Source organism: Cetorhinus maximus, unplaced genomic scaffold (assembly GCF_964194155.1).
Source record: "Cetorhinus maximus unplaced genomic scaffold, sCetMax3.hap1.1 HAP1_SCAFFOLD_2274, whole genome shotgun sequence".
Classification (NCBI taxonomy): Eukaryota; Metazoa; Chordata; class Chondrichthyes; order Lamniformes; family Cetorhinidae; genus Cetorhinus; species Cetorhinus maximus.
In genome coordinates this window covers 12501-32500 of record NW_027598213.1, presented here as the reverse complement: position 1 = coordinate 32500, position 20000 = coordinate 12501, and positions in this window count along the sequence as shown.

Genomic DNA, 20000 nt, shown 5'->3' with positions numbered 1-20000 from the left:
GAAGCAACATGTTGGCGCTCGCACGGCTAGGAAATGCCGACTGGCGTGCGTCGCCTGCTTTCACATCGGTTCTGGGCACGCACACAGTGCTGACTCTGCCCATGTCAAACACTACAGTGTGCAACCCAAGGGGACTCAGGCACCCCGCCCGCCCCCTAGGTGCCTGTGAACAGGCTTTGTATTTTTATTTCTCATCATCAAGTACACCGCCAGGTGAAACTTTGTGATTTTTTTTTTTGCTGCTCATAAATACAATTTTCTTATTTGTAAAACAACGGAAGCAACCTGTTGGCGCTCGCACGGAGAGGAAATGCCGACCGGCGTGCGTCGCCTGCGTTCAAAAGGGTTCTGGGCACGCACACAGTGTTGACTCTGTCCATGTCAAACACTCTATAGTGTGCAACCCAAGGGGACTCAGGCACCCCCGCCCCAAAGGTGCCTGTGAACAGACTTTGTATTTTTATTTTTCATCATCAAGTACACCGCCAGGTGACACTTTGTGATTTTTTTTGTTCATAAATACACATGTATATATATATTTGACACTTTGTCATTTTGTCTGTTCTTTTCGCCACACGCCATGTTTATTAAACCAGGGTTACCACCGGTCTGGACCCTGGCCGATATTTCAGACCGACAACGGAGTTCGGAAAGCCCGCACAAATTCATCTTAAATCCTCATATAGGACTTCCGAGAGCTCTTTGAAAGGTATTCTATTTGAAAACGCTTACCACCCTCAAAGTCGCACTTTTCTGGGCATTTTTAAAGTGTGACCGTTGTCTGAAAATGTTCTGAAAATCGTGTCCCCGAAAATCTCCGGGTACCCCGCCAACCTCCCCTGCCAACAATTGCAACCGTAAGGTCGGGCGGTAGGCCTACCGTCCAGGAGGCCCCAAAGCCCGCAAAACGCCATTTTGCCATTTTCTCATCGGGACTTCCGAGGGGAACTCATTAACGAGCTCCAGGAGTGGTATGCCAGAAATTGCAACTTGACCCGTCGCCGGGCACACCCGCTACTCTCTGCGGGAATACCCCCACCGGGTGCCGGGTAAAGGCCTCGGATCTGACCTCATGGACTTCCGTCTGCGCACGGATTTTGCTCTCGCGGGCCCAAGAGCCACTTTCCACGGCCTACCAACGCAATCCGAAGTGCATTGGCCAACCATTACAACGGGAAACACTTTGCCTCTCCGCCAGAGACTAAGTCCAATTGGTTAACCATTTCTCAGGAAAACACTTTGCCTCTCTGCCAGAGACTAAGTCCAATTGGTTAACCATTTCTCATGGCCGCAATTTGCCTGCTGTTCACAGACTAAGTCCAATTGGTTAACCATTTCTCAGGAAAACACTTTGCCTCTCTGCCAGAGACTAAGTCCAATTGGTTAACCATTTCTCATGGCCGCAATTTGCCTGCCGTTCAGAGACTAAGTCCAATTGGTTAACCATTTCTCAGGAAAACACTTTGCCTCTCCGCCAGAGACTAAGTCCAATTGGTTAATCATTTCTCAAGGCCACAATTTGCCTGCCGCTCAGAGACCAAGTCCAATTGGTTAACCATTTCTCAGGAAAACGCTTTGCCTCTCTGCCAGAGACTAAGTCCAATTGGTTAACCATTTCTCTTGAAAACACTTTGCCTCTCTGCCAGAGACTAAGTCCAATTGGTTAACCATTTCTCGTGAAAACACTTTGCCTCTCTGCCAGAGACTAAGTCCAATTGGTTAACCATTTCTCAGGAAAACACTTTGCCTCTCTGCCAGAGACTAAGTCCAATTGGTTAACCATTTCTCGTGAAAACACTTTGTCTCTCCGGCAGAGACTAAGTCCAATTGGTTAACCATTTCTCAGGAAAACACTTTGCCTCTCTGCCAGAGACTAAGTCCAATTGGTTAACCATTTCTCGTGAAAACACTTTGTCTCTCCGCCAGAGACTAAGTCCAATTGGTTAATCATTTCTCAAGGCCACAATTTGCCTGCCGTTCAGAGACCAAGTTCAATTGGTTAACCATTTCTCTTGAAAACACTTTGCCTCTCTGCCAGAGACTAAGTCCAATTGGTTAACCATTTCTCTTGAAAACACTTTGTCTCTCCGCCAGAGACTAAGTCCAATTGGTTAACCATTTCTCGTGAAAACACTTTGCCTCTCTGCCAGAGACAAAGTCCAATTGGTTAACCATTTCTCTGGAAAACACTTTGCCTCTCTGCCAGAGACTAAGTCCAATTGGTTAACCATTTCTCTTGAAAACACTTTGCCTCTCTGCCAGAGACTAAGTCCAATTGGTTAACCATTTCTCTGGAAAACACTTTGCCTCTCTGCCAGAGACTAAGTCCAATTGGTTAACCATTTCTCGTGAAAACACTTTGTCTCTCTGCCAGAGACTAAGTCCAATTGGTTAACCATTTCTCAGGGGCACACCGAGGGCAACCTGTAACGTCTCGCGGGCCCGGGGGCCCCTTTGCACGGCCTGCCAATGCAATCCGAGGCGCACTGTCCTTCGTTTGGTTAACCATTTCTCAGGGGCACACCGAGGGCACCCTGCATTGTCTCGCGGGCCCGGAGGCCACTTTGCACGGCCTGCCAACGCAATGCGAGGTGCTTCGCCCTTGGCCGCCTTCCCGGCCGGCTTCGGGGCGTTTCGGGGGCTCTCACCGGGGCAAATCCGGTCCCCCGGGCGATTAGGAGGCCTCCCCGGGCAGGCCCGGGCTTCAGGCCGCCGCTTTTCCATCCCGGCCGAAAGAGGCGAAAAATGCCGAAAATGGCCAAAAATGGCCGCCGGCAGGGCCTCTCGGTCGGTTTGGCGGCAGCCTGGGTCGGTCCCTGCAGACCTGGAGGCTCGAGAAGGTTTTTGGCGATGTCGACCGATTCTCGATTTGCCACCTCCTACTATTCTGCAGGTACCCCGCCAACCTCCCCTGCCGACAATTCCAACCGTAAGGTCGGGCGGTAGTCCTACCGACGAAGAGGCCCCAAAGCCCGCAAAACGCCATTTTGCCCTTTCCTCATCGGGACTTCCGAGGGGAACTCATGAACCAGCTCCAGGAGTGGCATGCCAGAAATTGCAACTTGACCCGTCGCCGGGCAGATTCGCTACTCTCTGCGGGAATACCCCCACCGGGTGCCGGGTAAAGGCCTCGGATCTGACCTCATGGACTTCCGTCTGTGCACGGATTTTGCTCTCGCGGGCCCAAGAGCCACTTTGCCCGGCCTGCCAATGCAACCCGAGGTCCATTGTCCTCATTGGTTCATTATTTCTCGAGAAAACACTTTGCCTCTCCGCCAGAGACTAAGTCCAATTGGTTAATCATTTCTCAAGGCCACAATTTGCCTGCCGTTCAGAGACTAAGTCCAATTGGTTAACCATTTCTCGTGAAAACACTTTGCCTCTCCGCCAGAGACTAAGTCCAATTGGTTAACCATTTCTCTTGAAAACACTTTGCCTCTCCGCCAGAGACTAAGTCCAATTGGTTAACCATTTCTCAGGAAAACGCTTTGCCTCTCTGCCAGAGACTAAGTCCAATTGGTTATCCATTTCTCGTGAAAACACTTTGCCTCTCTGCCAGAGACTAAGTCCAATTGGTTAACCATTTCTCAGGAAAACACTTTGCCTCTCTGCCAGAGACGAAGTCCAATTGGTTAACCATTTCTCGTGAAAACACTTTGCCTCTCCGCCAGAGACTAAGTCCAATTGGTTAATCATTTCTCAAGGCCACAATTTGCCTGCCGTTCAGAGACCAAGTCCAATTGGTTAACCATTTCTCTTGAAAACACTTTGCCTCTCTGCCAGAGACGAAGTCCAATTGGTTAACCATTTCTCAGGGGCACAGTTTGCCTGCCGTTCAGAGACTAAGTCCAATTGGTTAACCATTTCTCGTGAAAACACTTTGCCTCTCCGCCAGAGACTAAGTCCAATTGGTTAACCATTTCTCTTGAAAACACTTTGCCTCTCCGCCAGAGACTAAGTCCAATTGGTTAACCATTTCTCAGGAAAACGCTTTGCCTCTCTGCCAGAGACTAAGTCCAATTGGTTAACCATTTCTCAGGAAAACACTTTGCCTCTCTGCCAGAGACTAAGTCCAATTGGTTATCCATTTCTCGTGAAAACACTTTGCCTCTCTGCCAGAGACTAAGTCCAATTGGTTAACCATTTCTCAGGAAAACACTTTGCCTCTCTGCCAGAGACGAAGTCCAATTGGTTAACCATTTCTCGTGAAAACACTTTGCCTCTCCGCCAGAGACTAAGTCCAATTGGTTAATCATTTCTCAAGGCCACAATTTGCCTGCCGTTCAGAGACCAAGTCCAATTGGTTAACCATTTCTCTTGAAAACACTTTGCCTCTCTGCCAGAGACTAAGTCCAATTGGTTAACCATTTCTCTTGAAAACACTTTGTCTCTCCGCCAGAGACTAAGTCCAATTGGTTAACCATTTCTCTTGAAAACACTTTGCCTCTCTGCCAGAGACTAAGTCCAATTGGTTACCCATTTCTCGTGAAAACACTTTGCCTCTCTGCCAGAGACTAAGTCCAATTGGTTATCCATTTCTCTTGAAAACACTTTGTCTCTCCGCCAGAGACTAAGTCCAATTGGTTAACCATTTCTCTGGAAAACACTTTGCCTCTCTGCCAGAGACGAAGTCCAATTGGTTAACCATTTCTCTTGAAAACACTTTGCCTCTCTGCCAGAGACTAAGTCCAATTGGTTACCCATTTCTCGTGAAAACACTTTGCCTCTCTGCCAGAGACTAAGTCCAATTGGTTAACCATTTCTCAGGAAAACACTTTGCCTCTCTGCCAGAGACTAAGTCCAATTGGTTAACCATTTCTCGTGAAAACACTTTGTCTCTCCGGCAGAGACTAAGTCCAATTGGTTAACCATTTCTCAGGAAAACACTTTGCCTCTCTGCCAGAGACTAAGTCCAATTGGTTAACCATTTCTCGTGAAAACACTTTGTCTCTCCGCCAGAGACTAAGTCCAATTGGTTAATCATTTCTCAAGGCCACAATTTGCCTGCCGTTCAGAGACCAAGTTCAATTGGTTAACCATTTCTCTTGAAAACACTTTGCCTCTCTGCCAGAGACTAAGTCCAATTGGTTAACCATTTCTCTTGAAAACACTTTGTCTCTCCGCCAGAGACTAAGTCCAATTGGTTAACCATTTCTCGTGAAAACACTTTGCCTCTCTGCCAGAGACAAAGTCCAATTGGTTAACCATTTCTCTGGAAAACACTTTGCCTCTCTGCCAGAGACTAAGTCCAATTGGTTAACCATTTCTCTTGAAAACACTTTGCCTCTCTGCCAGAGACTAAGTCCAATTGGTTAACCATTTCTCTGGAAAACACTTTGCCTCTCTGCCAGAGACTAAGTCCAATTGGTTAACCATTTCTCGTGAAAACACTTTGTCTCTCTGCCAGAGACTAAGTCCAATTGGTTAACCATTTCTCAGGGGCACACCGAGGGCAACCTGTAACGTCTCGCGGGCCCGGGGGCCCCTTTGCACGGCCTGCCAATGCAATCCGAGGCGCACTGTCCTTCGTTTGGTTAACCATTTCTCAGGGGCACACCGAGGGCACCCTGCATTGTCTCGCGGGCCCGGAGGCCACTTTGCACGGCCTGCCAACGCAATGCGAGGTGCTTCGCCCTTGGCCGCCTTCCCGGCCGGCTTCGGGGCGTTTCGGGGGCTCTCACCGGGGCAAATCCGGTCCCCCGGGCGATTAGGAGGCCTCCCCGGGCAGGCCCGGGCTTCAGGCCGCCGCTTTTCCATCCCGGCCGAAAGAGGCGAAAAATGCCGAAAATGGCCAAAAATGGCCGCCGGCAGGGCCTCTCGGTCGGTTTGGCGGCAGCCTGGGTCGGTCCCTGCAGACCTGGAGGCTCGAGAAGGTTTTTGGCGATGTCGACCGATTCTCGATTTGCCACCTCCTACTATTCTGCAGGTACCCCGCCAACCTCCCCTGCCGACAATTCCAACCGTAAGGTCGGGCGGTAGTCCTACCGACGAAGAGGCCCCAAAGCCCGCAAAACGCCATTTTGCCCTTTCCTCATCGGGACTTCCGAGGGGAACTCATGAACCAGCTCCAGGAGTGGCATGCCAGAAATTGCAACTTGACCCGTCGCCGGGCAGATTCGCTACTCTCTGCGGGAATACCCCCACCGGGTGCCGGGTAAAGGCCTCGGATCTGACCTCATGGACTTCCGTCTGTGCACGGATTTTGCTCTCGCGGGCCCAAGAGCCACTTTGCCCGGCCTGCCAATGCAACCCGAGGTCCATTGTCCTCATTGGTTCATTATTTCTCGAGAAAACACTTTGCCTCTCCGCCAGAGACTAAGTCCAATTGGTTAATCATTTCTCAAGGCCACAATTTGCCTGCCGTTCAGAGACTAAGTCCAATTGGTTAACCATTTCTCGTGAAAACACTTTGCCTCTCCGCCAGAGACTAAGTCCAATTGGTTAACCATTTCTCTTGAAAACACTTTGCCTCTCCGCCAGAGACTAAGTCCAATTGGTTAACCATTTCTCAGGAAAACGCTTTGCCTCTCTGCCAGAGACTAAGTCCAATTGGTTATCCATTTCTCGTGAAAACACTTTGCCTCTCTGCCAGAGACTAAGTCCAATTGGTTAACCATTTCTCAGGAAAACACTTTGCCTCTCTGCCAGAGACGAAGTCCAATTGGTTAACCATTTCTCGTGAAAACACTTTGCCTCTCCGCCAGAGACTAAGTCCAATTGGTTAATCATTTCTCAAGGCCACAATTTGCCTGCCGTTCAGAGACCAAGTCCAATTGGTTAACCATTTCTCTTGAAAACACTTTGCCTCTCTGCCAGAGACGAAGTCCAATTGGTTAACCATTTCTCAGGGGCACAGTTTGCCTGCCGTTCAGAGACTAAGTCCAATTGGTTAACCATTTCTCGTGAAAACACTTTGCCTCTCCGCCAGAGACTAAGTCCAATTGGTTAACCATTTCTCTTGAAAACACTTTGCCTCTCCGCCAGAGACTAAGTCCAATTGGTTAACCATTTCTCAGGAAAACGCTTTGCCTCTCTGCCAGAGACTAAGTCCAATTGGTTAACCATTTCTCAGGAAAACACTTTGCCTCTCTGCCAGAGACTAAGTCCAATTGGTTATCCATTTCTCGTGAAAACACTTTGCCTCTCTGCCAGAGACTAAGTCCAATTGGTTAACCATTTCTCAGGAAAACACTTTGCCTCTCTGCCAGAGACGAAGTCCAATTGGTTAACCATTTCTCGTGAAAACACTTTGCCTCTCCGCCAGAGACTAAGTCCAATTGGTTAATCATTTCTCAAGGCCACAATTTGCCTGCCGTTCAGAGACCAAGTCCAATTGGTTAACCATTTCTCTTGAAAACACTTTGCCTCTCTGCCAGAGACTAAGTCCAATTGGTTAACCATTTCTCTTGAAAACACTTTGTCTCTCCGCCAGAGACTAAGTCCAATTGGTTAACCATTTCTCTTGAAAACACTTTGCCTCTCTGCCAGAGACTAAGTCCAATTGGTTACCCATTTCTCGTGAAAACACTTTGCCTCTCTGCCAGAGACTAAGTCCAATTGGTTATCCATTTCTCTTGAAAACACTTTGTCTCTCCGCCAGAGACTAAGTCCAATTGGTTAACCATTTCTCTGGAAAACACTTTGCCTCTCTGCCAGAGACGAAGTCCAATTGGTTAACCATTTCTCTTGAAAACACTTTGCCTCTCTGCCAGAGACTAAGTCCAATTGGTTACCCATTTCTCGTGAAAACACTTTGCCTCTCTGCCAGAGACTAAGTCCAATTGGTTAACCATTTCTCAGGAAAACACTTTGCCTCTCTGCCAGAGACTAAGTCCAATTGGTTAACCATTTCTCGTGAAAACACTTTGTCTCTCCGGCAGAGACTAAGTCCAATTGGTTAATCATTTCTCAAGGCCACAATTTGCCTGCCGCTCAGAGACCAAGTCCAATTGGTTAACCATTTCTCAGGAAAACGCTTTGCCTCTCTGCCAGAGACTAAGTCCAATTGGTTAACCATTTCTCTTGAAAACACTTTGCCTCTCTGCCAGAGACTAAGTCCAATTGGTTAACCATTTCTCGTGAAAACACTTTGCCTCTCTGCCAGAGACTAAGTCCAATTGGTTAACCATTTCTCAGGAAAACACTTTGCCTCTCTGCCAGAGACTAAGTCCAATTGGTTAACCATTTCTCGTGAAAACACTTTGTCTCTCCGGCAGAGACTAAGTCCAATTGGTTAACCATTTCTCAGGAAAACACTTTGCCTCTCTGCCAGAGACTAAGTCCAATTGGTTAACCATTTCTCGTGAAAACACTTTGTCTCTCCGCCAGAGACTAAGTCCAATTGGTTAATCATTTCTCAAGGCCACAATTTGCCTGCCGTTCAGAGACCAAGTTCAATTGGTTAACCATTTCTCTTGAAAACACTTTGCCTCTCTGCCAGAGACTAAGTCCAATTGGTTAACCATTTCTCTTGAAAACACTTTGTCTCTCCGCCAGAGACTAAGTCCAATTGGTTAACCATTTCTCGTGAAAACACTTTGCCTCTCTGCCAGAGACAAAGTCCAATTGGTTAACCATTTCTCTGGAAAACACTTTGCCTCTCTGCCAGAGACTAAGTCCAATTGGTTAACCATTTCTCTTGAAAACACTTTGCCTCTCTGCCAGAGACTAAGTCCAATTGGTTAACCATTTCTCTGGAAAACACTTTGCCTCTCTGCCAGAGACTAAGTCCAATTGGTTAACCATTTCTCGTGAAAACACTTTGTCTCTCTGCCAGAGACTAAGTCCAATTGGTTAACCATTTCTCAGGGGCACACCGAGGGCAACCTGTAACGTCTCGCGGGCCCGGGGGCCCCTTTGCACGGCCTGCCAATGCAATCCGAGGCGCACTGTCCTTCGTTTGGTTAACCATTTCTCAGGGGCACACCGAGGGCACCCTGCATTGTCTCGCGGGCCCGGAGGCCACTTTGCACGGCCTGCCAACGCAATGCGAGGTGCTTCGCCCTTGGCCGCCTTCCCGGCCGGCTTCGGGGCGTTTCGGGGGCTCTCACCGGGGCAAATCCGGTCCCCCGGGCGATTAGGAGGCCTCCCCGGGCAGGCCCGGGCTTCAGGCCGCCGCTTTTCCATCCCGGCCGAAAGAGGCGAAAAATGCCGAAAATGGCCAAAAATGGCCGCCGGCAGGGCCTCTCGGTCGGTTTGGCGGCAGCCTGGGTCGGTCCCTGCAGACCTGGAGGCTCGAGAAGGTTTTTGGCGATGTCGACCGATTCTCGATTTGCCACCTCCTACTATTCTGCAGGTACCCCGCCAACCTCCCCTGCCGACAATTCCAACCGTAAGGTCGGGCGGTAGTCCTACCGACGAAGAGGCCCCAAAGCCCGCAAAACGCCATTTTGCCCTTTCCTCATCGGGACTTCCGAGGGGAACTCATGAACCAGCTCCAGGAGTGGCATGCCAGAAATTGCAACTTGACCCGTCGCCGGGCAGATTCGCTACTCTCTGCGGGAATACCCCCACCGGGTGCCGGGTAAAGGCCTCGGATCTGACCTCATGGACTTCCGTCTGTGCACGGATTTTGCTCTCGCGGGCCCAAGAGCCACTTTGCCCGGCCTGCCAATGCAACCCGAGGTCCATTGTCCTCATTGGTTCATTATTTCTCGAGAAAACACTTTGCCTCTCCGCCAGAGACTAAGTCCAATTGGTTAATCATTTCTCAAGGCCACAATTTGCCTGCCGTTCAGAGACTAAGTCCAATTGGTTAACCATTTCTCGTGAAAACACTTTGCCTCTCCGCCAGAGACTAAGTCCAATTGGTTAACCATTTCTCTTGAAAACACTTTGCCTCTCCGCCAGAGACTAAGTCCAATTGGTTAACCATTTCTCAGGAAAACGCTTTGCCTCTCTGCCAGAGACTAAGTCCAATTGGTTATCCATTTCTCGTGAAAACACTTTGCCTCTCTGCCAGAGACTAAGTCCAATTGGTTAACCATTTCTCAGGAAAACACTTTGCCTCTCTGCCAGAGACGAAGTCCAATTGGTTAACCATTTCTCGTGAAAACACTTTGCCTCTCCGCCAGAGACTAAGTCCAATTGGTTAATCATTTCTCAAGGCCACAATTTGCCTGCCGTTCAGAGACCAAGTCCAATTGGTTAACCATTTCTCTTGAAAACACTTTGCCTCTCTGCCAGAGACGAAGTCCAATTGGTTAACCATTTCTCAGGGGCACAGTTTGCCTGCCGTTCAGAGACTAAGTCCAATTGGTTAACCATTTCTCGTGAAAACACTTTGCCTCTCCGCCAGAGACTAAGTCCAATTGGTTAACCATTTCTCTTGAAAACACTTTGCCTCTCCGCCAGAGACTAAGTCCAATTGGTTAACCATTTCTCAGGAAAACGCTTTGCCTCTCTGCCAGAGACTAAGTCCAATTGGTTAACCATTTCTCAGGAAAACACTTTGCCTCTCTGCCAGAGACTAAGTCCAATTGGTTATCCATTTCTCGTGAAAACACTTTGCCTCTCTGCCAGAGACTAAGTCCAATTGGTTAACCATTTCTCAGGAAAACACTTTGCCTCTCTGCCAGAGACGAAGTCCAATTGGTTAACCATTTCTCGTGAAAACACTTTGCCTCTCCGCCAGAGACTAAGTCCAATTGGTTAATCATTTCTCAAGGCCACAATTTGCCTGCCGTTCAGAGACCAAGTCCAATTGGTTAACCATTTCTCTTGAAAACACTTTGCCTCTCTGCCAGAGACTAAGTCCAATTGGTTAACCATTTCTCTTGAAAACACTTTGTCTCTCCGCCAGAGACTAAGTCCAATTGGTTAACCATTTCTCTTGAAAACACTTTGCCTCTCTGCCAGAGACTAAGTCCAATTGGTTACCCATTTCTCGTGAAAACACTTTGCCTCTCTGCCAGAGACTAAGTCCAATTGGTTATCCATTTCTCTTGAAAACACTTTGTCTCTCCGCCAGAGACTAAGTCCAATTGGTTAACCATTTCTCTGGAAAACACTTTGCCTCTCTGCCAGAGACGAAGTCCAATTGGTTAACCATTTCTCTTGAAAACACTTTGCCTCTCTGCCAGAGACTAAGTCCAATTGGTTACCCATTTCTCGTGAAAACACTTTGCCTCTCTGCCAGAGACTAAGTCCAATTGGTTAACCATTTCTCAGGAAAACACTTTGCCTCTCTGCCAGAGACTAAGTCCAATTGGTTAACCATTTCTCGTGAAAACACTTTGTCTCTCCGGCAGAGACTAAGTCCAATTGGTTAACCATTTCTCAGGAAAACACTTTGCCTCTCTGCCAGAGACTAAGTCCAATTGGTTAACCATTTCTCGTGAAAACACTTTGTCTCTCCGCCAGAGACTAAGTCCAATTGGTTAATCATTTCTCAAGGCCACAATTTGCCTGCCGTTCAGAGACCAAGTTCAATTGGTTAACCATTTCTCTTGAAAACACTTTGCCTCTCTGCCAGAGACTAAGTCCAATTGGTTAACCATTTCTCTTGAAAACACTTTGTCTCTCCGCCAGAGACTAAGTCCAATTGGTTAACCATTTCTCGTGAAAACACTTTGCCTCTCTGCCAGAGACAAAGTCCAATTGGTTAACCATTTCTCTGGAAAACACTTTGCCTCTCTGCCAGAGACTAAGTCCAATTGGTTAACCATTTCTCTTGAAAACACTTTGCCTCTCTGCCAGAGACTAAGTCCAATTGGTTAACCATTTCTCTGGAAAACACTTTGCCTCTCTGCCAGAGACTAAGTCCAATTGGTTAACCATTTCTCGTGAAAACACTTTGTCTCTCTGCCAGAGACTAAGTCCAATTGGTTAACCATTTCTCAGGGGCACACCGAGGGCAACCTGTAACGTCTCGCGGGCCCGGGGGCCCCTTTGCACGGCCTGCCAATGCAATCCGAGGCGCACTGTCCTTCGTTTGGTTAACCATTTCTCAGGGGCACACCGAGGGCACCCTGCATTGTCTCGCGGGCCCGGAGGCCACTTTGCACGGCCTGCCAACGCAATGCGAGGTGCTTCGCCCTTGGCCGCCTTCCCGGCCGGCTTCGGGGCGTTTCGGGGGCTCTCACCGGGGCAAATCCGGTCCCCCGGGCGATTAGGAGGCCTCCCCGGGCAGGCCCGGGCTTCAGGCCGCCGCTTTTCCATCCCGGCCGAAAGAGGCGAAAAATGCCGAAAATGGCCAAAAATGGCCGCCGGCAGGGCCTCTCGGTCGGTTTGGCGGCAGCCTGGGTCGGTCCCTGCAGACCTGGAGGCTCGAGAAGGTTTTTGGCGATGTCGACCGATTCTCGATTTGCCACCTCCTACTATTCTGCAGGTACCCCGCCAACCTCCCCTGCCGACAATTCCAACCGTAAGGTCGGGCGGTAGTCCTACCGACGAAGAGGCCCCAAAGCCCGCAAAACGCCATTTTGCCCTTTCCTCATCGGGACTTCCGAGGGGAACTCATGAACCAGCTCCAGGAGTGGCATGCCAGAAATTGCAACTTGACCCGTCGCCGGGCAGATTCGCTACTCTCTGCGGGAATACCCCCACCGGGTGCCGGGTAAAGGCCTCGGATCTGACCTCATGGACTTCCGTCTGTGCACGGATTTTGCTCTCGCGGGCCCAAGAGCCACTTTGCCCGGCCTGCCAATGCAACCCGAGGTCCATTGTCCTCATTGGTTCATTATTTCTCGAGAAAACACTTTGCCTCTCCGCCAGAGACTAAGTCCAATTGGTTAATCATTTCTCAAGGCCACAATTTGCCTGCCGTTCAGAGACTAAGTCCAATTGGTTAACCATTTCTCGTGAAAACACTTTGCCTCTCCGCCAGAGACTAAGTCCAATTGGTTAACCATTTCTCTTGAAAACACTTTGCCTCTCCGCCAGAGACTAAGTCCAATTGGTTAACCATTTCTCAGGAAAACGCTTTGCCTCTCTGCCAGAGACTAAGTCCAATTGGTTATCCATTTCTCGTGAAAACACTTTGCCTCTCTGCCAGAGACTAAGTCCAATTGGTTAACCATTTCTCAGGAAAACACTTTGCCTCTCTGCCAGAGACGAAGTCCAATTGGTTAACCATTTCTCGTGAAAACACTTTGCCTCTCCGCCAGAGACTAAGTCCAATTGGTTAATCATTTCTCAAGGCCACAATTTGCCTGCCGTTCAGAGACCAAGTCCAATTGGTTAACCATTTCTCTTGAAAACACTTTGCCTCTCTGCCAGAGACGAAGTCCAATTGGTTAACCATTTCTCAGGGGCACAGTTTGCCTGCCGTTCAGAGACTAAGTCCAATTGGTTAACCATTTCTCGTGAAAACACTTTGCCTCTCCGCCAGAGACTAAGTCCAATTGGTTAACCATTTCTCTTGAAAACACTTTGCCTCTCCGCCAGAGACTAAGTCCAATTGGTTAACCATTTCTCAGGAAAACGCTTTGCCTCTCTGCCAGAGACTAAGTCCAATTGGTTAACCATTTCTCAGGAAAACACTTTGCCTCTCTGCCAGAGACTAAGTCCAATTGGTTATCCATTTCTCGTGAAAACACTTTGCCTCTCTGCCAGAGACTAAGTCCAATTGGTTAACCATTTCTCAGGAAAACACTTTGCCTCTCTGCCAGAGACGAAGTCCAATTGGTTAACCATTTCTCGTGAAAACACTTTGCCTCTCCGCCAGAGACTAAGTCCAATTGGTTAATCATTTCTCAAGGCCACAATTTGCCTGCCGTTCAGAGACCAAGTCCAATTGGTTAACCATTTCTCTTGAAAACACTTTGCCTCTCTGCCAGAGACTAAGTCCAATTGGTTAACCATTTCTCTTGAAAACACTTTGTCTCTCCGCCAGAGACTAAGTCCAATTGGTTAACCATTTCTCTTGAAAACACTTTGCCTCTCTGCCAGAGACTAAGTCCAATTGGTTACCCATTTCTCGTGAAAACACTTTGCCTCTCTGCCAGAGACTAAGTCCAATTGGTTATCCATTTCTCTTGAAAACACTTTGTCTCTCCGCCAGAGACTAAGTCCAATTGGTTAACCATTTCTCTGGAAAACACTTTGCCTCTCTGCCAGAGACGAAGTCCAATTGGTTAACCATTTCTCTTGAAAACACTTTGCCTCTCTGCCAGAGACTAAGTCCAATTGGTTACCCATTTCTCGTGAAAACACTTTGCCTCTCTGCCAGAGACTAAGTCCAATTGGTTAACCATTTCTCAGGAAAACACTTTGCCTCTCTGCCAGAGACTAAGTCCAATTGGTTAACCATTTCTCGTGAAAACACTTTGTCTCTCCGGCAGAGACTAAGTCCAATTGGTTAACCATTTCTCAGGAAAACACTTTGCCTCTCTGCCAGAGACTAAGTCCAATTGGTTAACCATTTCTCGTGAAAACACTTTGTCTCTCCGCCAGAGACTAAGTCCAATTGGTTAATCATTTCTCAAGGCCACAATTTGCCTGCCGTTCAGAGACCAAGTTCAATTGGTTAACCATTTCTCTTGAAAACACTTTGCCTCTCTGCCAGAGACTAAGTCCAATTGGTTAACCATTTCTCTTGAAAACACTTTGTCTCTCCGCCAGAGACTAAGTCCAATTGGTTAACCATTTCTCGTGAAAACACTTTGCCTCTCTGCCAGAGACAAAGTCCAATTGGTTAACCATTTCTCTGGAAAACACTTTGCCTCTCTGCCAGAGACTAAGTCCAATTGGTTAACCATTTCTCTTGAAAACACTTTGCCTCTCTGCCAGAGACTAAGTCCAATTGGTTAACCATTTCTCTGGAAAACACTTTGCCTCTCTGCCAGAGACGAAGTCCAATTGGTTAACCATTTCTCGTGAAAACACTTTGTCTCTCTGCCAGAGACTAAGTCCAATTGGTTAACCATTTCTCAGGGGCACACCGAGGGCAACCTGTAACGTCTCGCGGGCCCGGGGGCCCCTTTGCACGGCCTGCCAATGCAATCCGAGGCGCACTGTCCTTCGTTTGGTTAACCATTTCTCAGGGGCACACCGAGGGCACCCTGCATTGTCTCGCGGGCCCGGAGGCCACTTTGCACGGCCTGCCAACGCAATGCGAGGTGCTTCGGCCTTGGCCGCCTTCCCGGCCGGCTTCGGGGCGTTTCGGGGGCTCTCACCGGGGCAAATCCGGTCCCCCGGGCGATTAGGAGGCCTCCCCGGGCAGGCCCGGGCTTCAGGCCGCCGCTTTTCCATCCCGGCCGAAAGAGGCGAAAAATGCCGAAAATGGCCAAAAATGGCCGCCGGCAGGGCCTCTCGGTCGGTTTGGCGGCAGCCTGGGTCGGTCCCTGCAGACCTGGAGGCTCGAGAAGGTTTTTGGCGATGTCGACCGATTCTCGATTTGCCACCTCCTACTATTCTGCAGGTACCCCGCCAACCTCCCCTGCCAACAATTCCAACCGTAAGGTCGGGCGGTAGTCCTACCGTCCAGGAGGCCCTAAAAGCCCGCAAAACGCCATTTTGCCCTTTCCTCATCGGGACTTCCGAGGGGAACTCATGAACCAGCTCCAGGAGTGGCATGCCAGAAATTGCAACTTGACCCGTCGCCGGGCAGATTCGCTACTCTCTGCGGGAATACCCCCACCGGGTGCCGGGTAAAGGCCTCGGATCTGACCTCATGGACTTCCGTCTGTGCACGGATTTTGCTCTCGCGGGCCCAAGAGCCACATTGCCCGGCCTGCCAATGCAACCCGAGGTCCATTGGCCTCATTGGTTAATTATTTCCCGAGAAAACACTTTGCCTCTCCGCCAGAGACTAAGTCCAATTGGTTAATCATTTCTCAAGGCCACAATTTGCCTGCCGTTCAGAGACTAAGTCCAATTGGTTAACCATTTCTCTTGAAAACACTTTGCCTCTCTGCCAGAGACTAAGTCCAATTGGTTAACCATTTCTCGTGAAAACACTTTGTCTCTCTGCCAGAGACCAAGTCCAATTGGTTAACCATTTCTCAGGGGCACACCGAGGGCAACCTGTAACGTCTCGCGGGCCCGGGGGCCTCTTTGCACGGCCTGCCAATGCAATCCGAGGCGCACTGTCCTTCGTTTGGTTAACCATTTCTCAGGGGCACACCGAGGGCACCCTGCATTGTCTCGCGGGCCCGGAGGCCACTTTGCACGGCCTGCCAATGCAATCGGAGGTGCTTCGCCCTTGGCCGCCTTCCCGGCCGGCTTCGGGACGTTTCCGGGGCTCTCACCGGGGCAAATCCGGTCCCCCGGGCGATTAGGAGGCTTCCCCGGGCAGGCCCGGGCTTCAGTCCGCCGCTTTTCCATCCCGGCCGAAAGAGGCGAAAAATGCCGAAAATGGCCAAAAATGGCCGCCGGCAGGGCCTGTCGGTCGGTTTGGCGGCAGCCTGGGTCGGTCCCTGCAGACCTGGAGGCTCGAGAAGGCGTTTGGCGATGTCGACCGATTCTCGATTTGCCACCTCCTACTATTCTGCAGGTACCCCGCCAACCTCCCCTGCCGACAATTCCAACCGTAAGGTCGGGCGGTAGTCCTACCGACGAAGAGGCCCCAAAGCCCGCAAAACGCCATTTTGCCCTTTCCTCATCGGGACTTCCGAGGGGAACTCATGAACCAGCTCCAGGAGTGGCATGCCAGAAATTGCAACTTGACCCGTCGCCGGGCAGATTCGCTGCTCTCTGCGGGAATACCCCCACCGGGCGCCGGGTAAGGTCCTCGGATCTGACCTCATGGGCTTCCGTCCTCGCACGGATTTTGCTCTCCCGGGCCCAGGGGCCACTTTCCCCGGCCTTGCGAAGGCAATCGGAGGTGCTTCGCCCTCGAAACCGCCTTCCCGGCCGGCTTCGGGACGTTTCCGGGGCAAATCCGGTCCCGCGGGCGAAGGGGAGCCTTCCCCGGGCACGCCCGGGCTTCAGGCCGCCGCTTTCCGTGACCTACCGAAAGACGCGAAAAATGCCGAAAATGGCCAAAAATGGCCGCCCGGCACGGCCTCGCGGTCGGTTTGGGGGCAGCCTGGGTCGGTCCCTGCAGACCTGGAGGCTCGAGAAGGCACTTGGCGATGTCGACCGATTCTCGATTTGCCACCTCCTACTATTCTGCAGGTACCCCGCCAACCTCCCCAGCCAACAAATCGCAAATGCCGATCGGCGGGTGACCGTCCGGTAGTCATGCCGACGAAGAGGCACCTAGGCCCCGCAAACGCTTCCAAATCCGACCCCATCCCGGACCGGTTCTTTTTTAAAAAAGGCTCCCAGGACTCCGGATTTTTTCCTGCCGCACTCGGGACCACCCGACGGACACGAAACCGGGAACCTTTCCCCGGTCCGACCCTCCTCGGCCCGGCCAGCCGACGTCGAAGCGGCCGACTGGTTAATGATTTCACCCTGCTCCGACGTGACGCGTTTTCCAACCGCGCATGCGCGGCTCTGCCTCCCGAACCGCCCCCTCACGTGGGGGCTCTGGGTCCGCCCCCCGGCAGCCATTTCCTCCTGCCGGTCCGTTATTTTACGCCGTTTTTCGCCCTCCAGCCCTGCCGGAATGCTGCCTGCTCGCTGGTTAACCATTTCGCTCCCTGCACTTCGGCTTCTGCCCTGCTGGGGAAGCCCGCTGCTGCCTCTAACCGTACTCACGGGCGGGCGGCTCTGCTGCGCGGCCTCCGGCCACGCCCCCTCACCTGGTTTGCTGGGAACCCGCCCCCGGCAGCCTGTCAGTCGTGCCGGTTCGGTCTTATCGGCCCTTTTTGCACCTTCCCTGCCTGCTGGCATGCTTCGGCTCACCGGTCAACCGGTTCCCCGTTCTCCACTTAGACTTTTGAGCTGCGGGGCTGGTCTGCCGCGAACTGCACCCGTATTACGGGGCGGGCGGCTCTACTGCCCGTACGGCTGCCCTGCCTGTTAACTGGTTAACCGTTTCCCCGTCCACTACTTCGTCCCTGGACCTGCCGGTGTGTTCTGCAGCTAACTGCACCCGTATTACGGGGCGGGACGCTCCGCTTACCGGCCGGCTGCCATGCCTGCTTAACTGGTCAACCATTTACTCACATATACTTAGCCCCTGGAGCTGCTGGGCTGGTCGGCGCCCTAACTGCACCCTTGTTGCCGGGAGGTCGGCACTAATTGCCGGCCGGCCGGCTGCCCTGCCTGCTAACTGGTAAACCCTTTACCCACATGTACTTAGCCCCTGGATACTGATGGGCTGTTCTGCACCTAACTGCACCCTGATTAGCGGGCGGGCGGCTCTAATTGCCGGCCGGCTGCCCTGCCTGCTAACTGGTTAACCATTGACCCACATGTACTTAGCCCCTGGAAACAGAGGGGCTGTTCTGCACCTAACTGCACCCTTATTAGCGGGCGGACAGGCGGCCGGCTCTAATTACCGGCCGGCCGGCTGCCCTGCCTGCTAACTGGTTAACCATTTACCCACATGTACTTAGCCCCTGGAAACTGATGGGCTGTTCTGCACCTAACTGCACCCTTATTAGTGGGCGGACAGGCGGCCGGCTCTAATTACCGGCCGGCCGGCTGCCCTGCCTGCTAACTGGTTAACCATTTACCCACATGTACTTAGCCCCTGGAAACTGATGGGCTGTCCTGCACCTAACTGCACCCTGATTAGCGGGCGGGCGGCTCTAATTGCCGGCCGGCTGCTCTGCCTGCTAACTGGTTCACCATTGACCCACATGTACTTAGCCCCTGGAAACTGATGGGCTGTCCTGCACCTAACTGCACCCTTATTAGCGGGCGGACAGGCGGCCGGCTGTAATTCCCGGCCGGCTGCGCTGCCTGCTAACTGGTTAACCATTTACCCACATGTACTTAGCCCCTGGAAACTGATGGGCTGTTCTGCAACTCACTGCACCCTTACTGGCGGGCGGACAGGCGGCCGGCTCTAATTACCGGCCGGCCGGCTGCCCTGCCTTGCTAACTGGTTAACCATTTACCCACATGTACTTAGCCCCTGGAAACTGATGGGCTGTTCTGCACCTAACTGCACCCTTATCACCGGGCGGGCGGCTCTAATTACCGGCCGGCCGGCTGCCCTGCCTGCTAACTGGTTAACCTTTTACCCACATGTACTTAGCCCCTGGAAACTGATGGGCTGTTCTGCACCTAACTGCACCCTTACTAGCGGGCGGACAGGCGGCCGGCTCTAATTACCGGCCGGCCGGCTGCCCTGCCTTGCTAACTGGTTAACCATTTACCCACATGTACTTAGCCCCTGGAAACTGATGGGCTGTCCTGCACCTAACTGCACCCTTACTAGCGGGCGGGCGGCTGTAATTAGCGGCCGGCTGCCCTGCCTGCTAACTGGTTCATCATTTACCCACATGTACTTAGCCCCTGGAGCTGCTGGGCTGGTCGGCACCTAACTGCAGCCCTATGGCCGGGAGGTCGGCTCTAATTACCGGCCGGCTGCCCTGCCTGCTAACTGGTTAATCATTTACCCACATGTCCTTAGCCCCTGGAGCTGCTGGGCTGGTCGGCACCTAACTGCACCCGTAATGGCCGGGAGGTCGGCTCTAATTACCGGCCGGCTGCCCTGCCTGCTAACTGGTTAACCATTTACCCACATGTACTTAGCCCCTGGAGCTGATGGGCTGTTCTGCACCGAACTGCACCCTGATTAGCGGGCGGGCGGCTCTAATTGCCGGCCGGCTGCCCTGCCTGCTAACTGGTTAACCATTTACCCGCATGTACTTAGCCCCTGGAGCTGCTGGGCTGGCCGGCACCTAACTGCACCCTTATCACCGGGCGGGCGGCTCTAATTACCGGCCGGCCGGCTGCCCTGCCTGCTAACTGGTTCACCATTTACCCACATGTACATAGCCCCTGGAGCTGCTGGGCTGGCCGGCACCTAACTGCACCCTTATCACCGGGCGGGCGGCTCTAATTACCGGCCGGCCGGCTGCCCTGCCTGCTAACTGGTTAACCATTTACCCACATGTACTTAGCCCCTGGAAAATGATGGGCTGTTCTGCACCTATCTGCACCCTGATTAGCGGGCGGGCGGCTCTAATTGCCGGCCGGCTGCTCTGCCTGCTGAC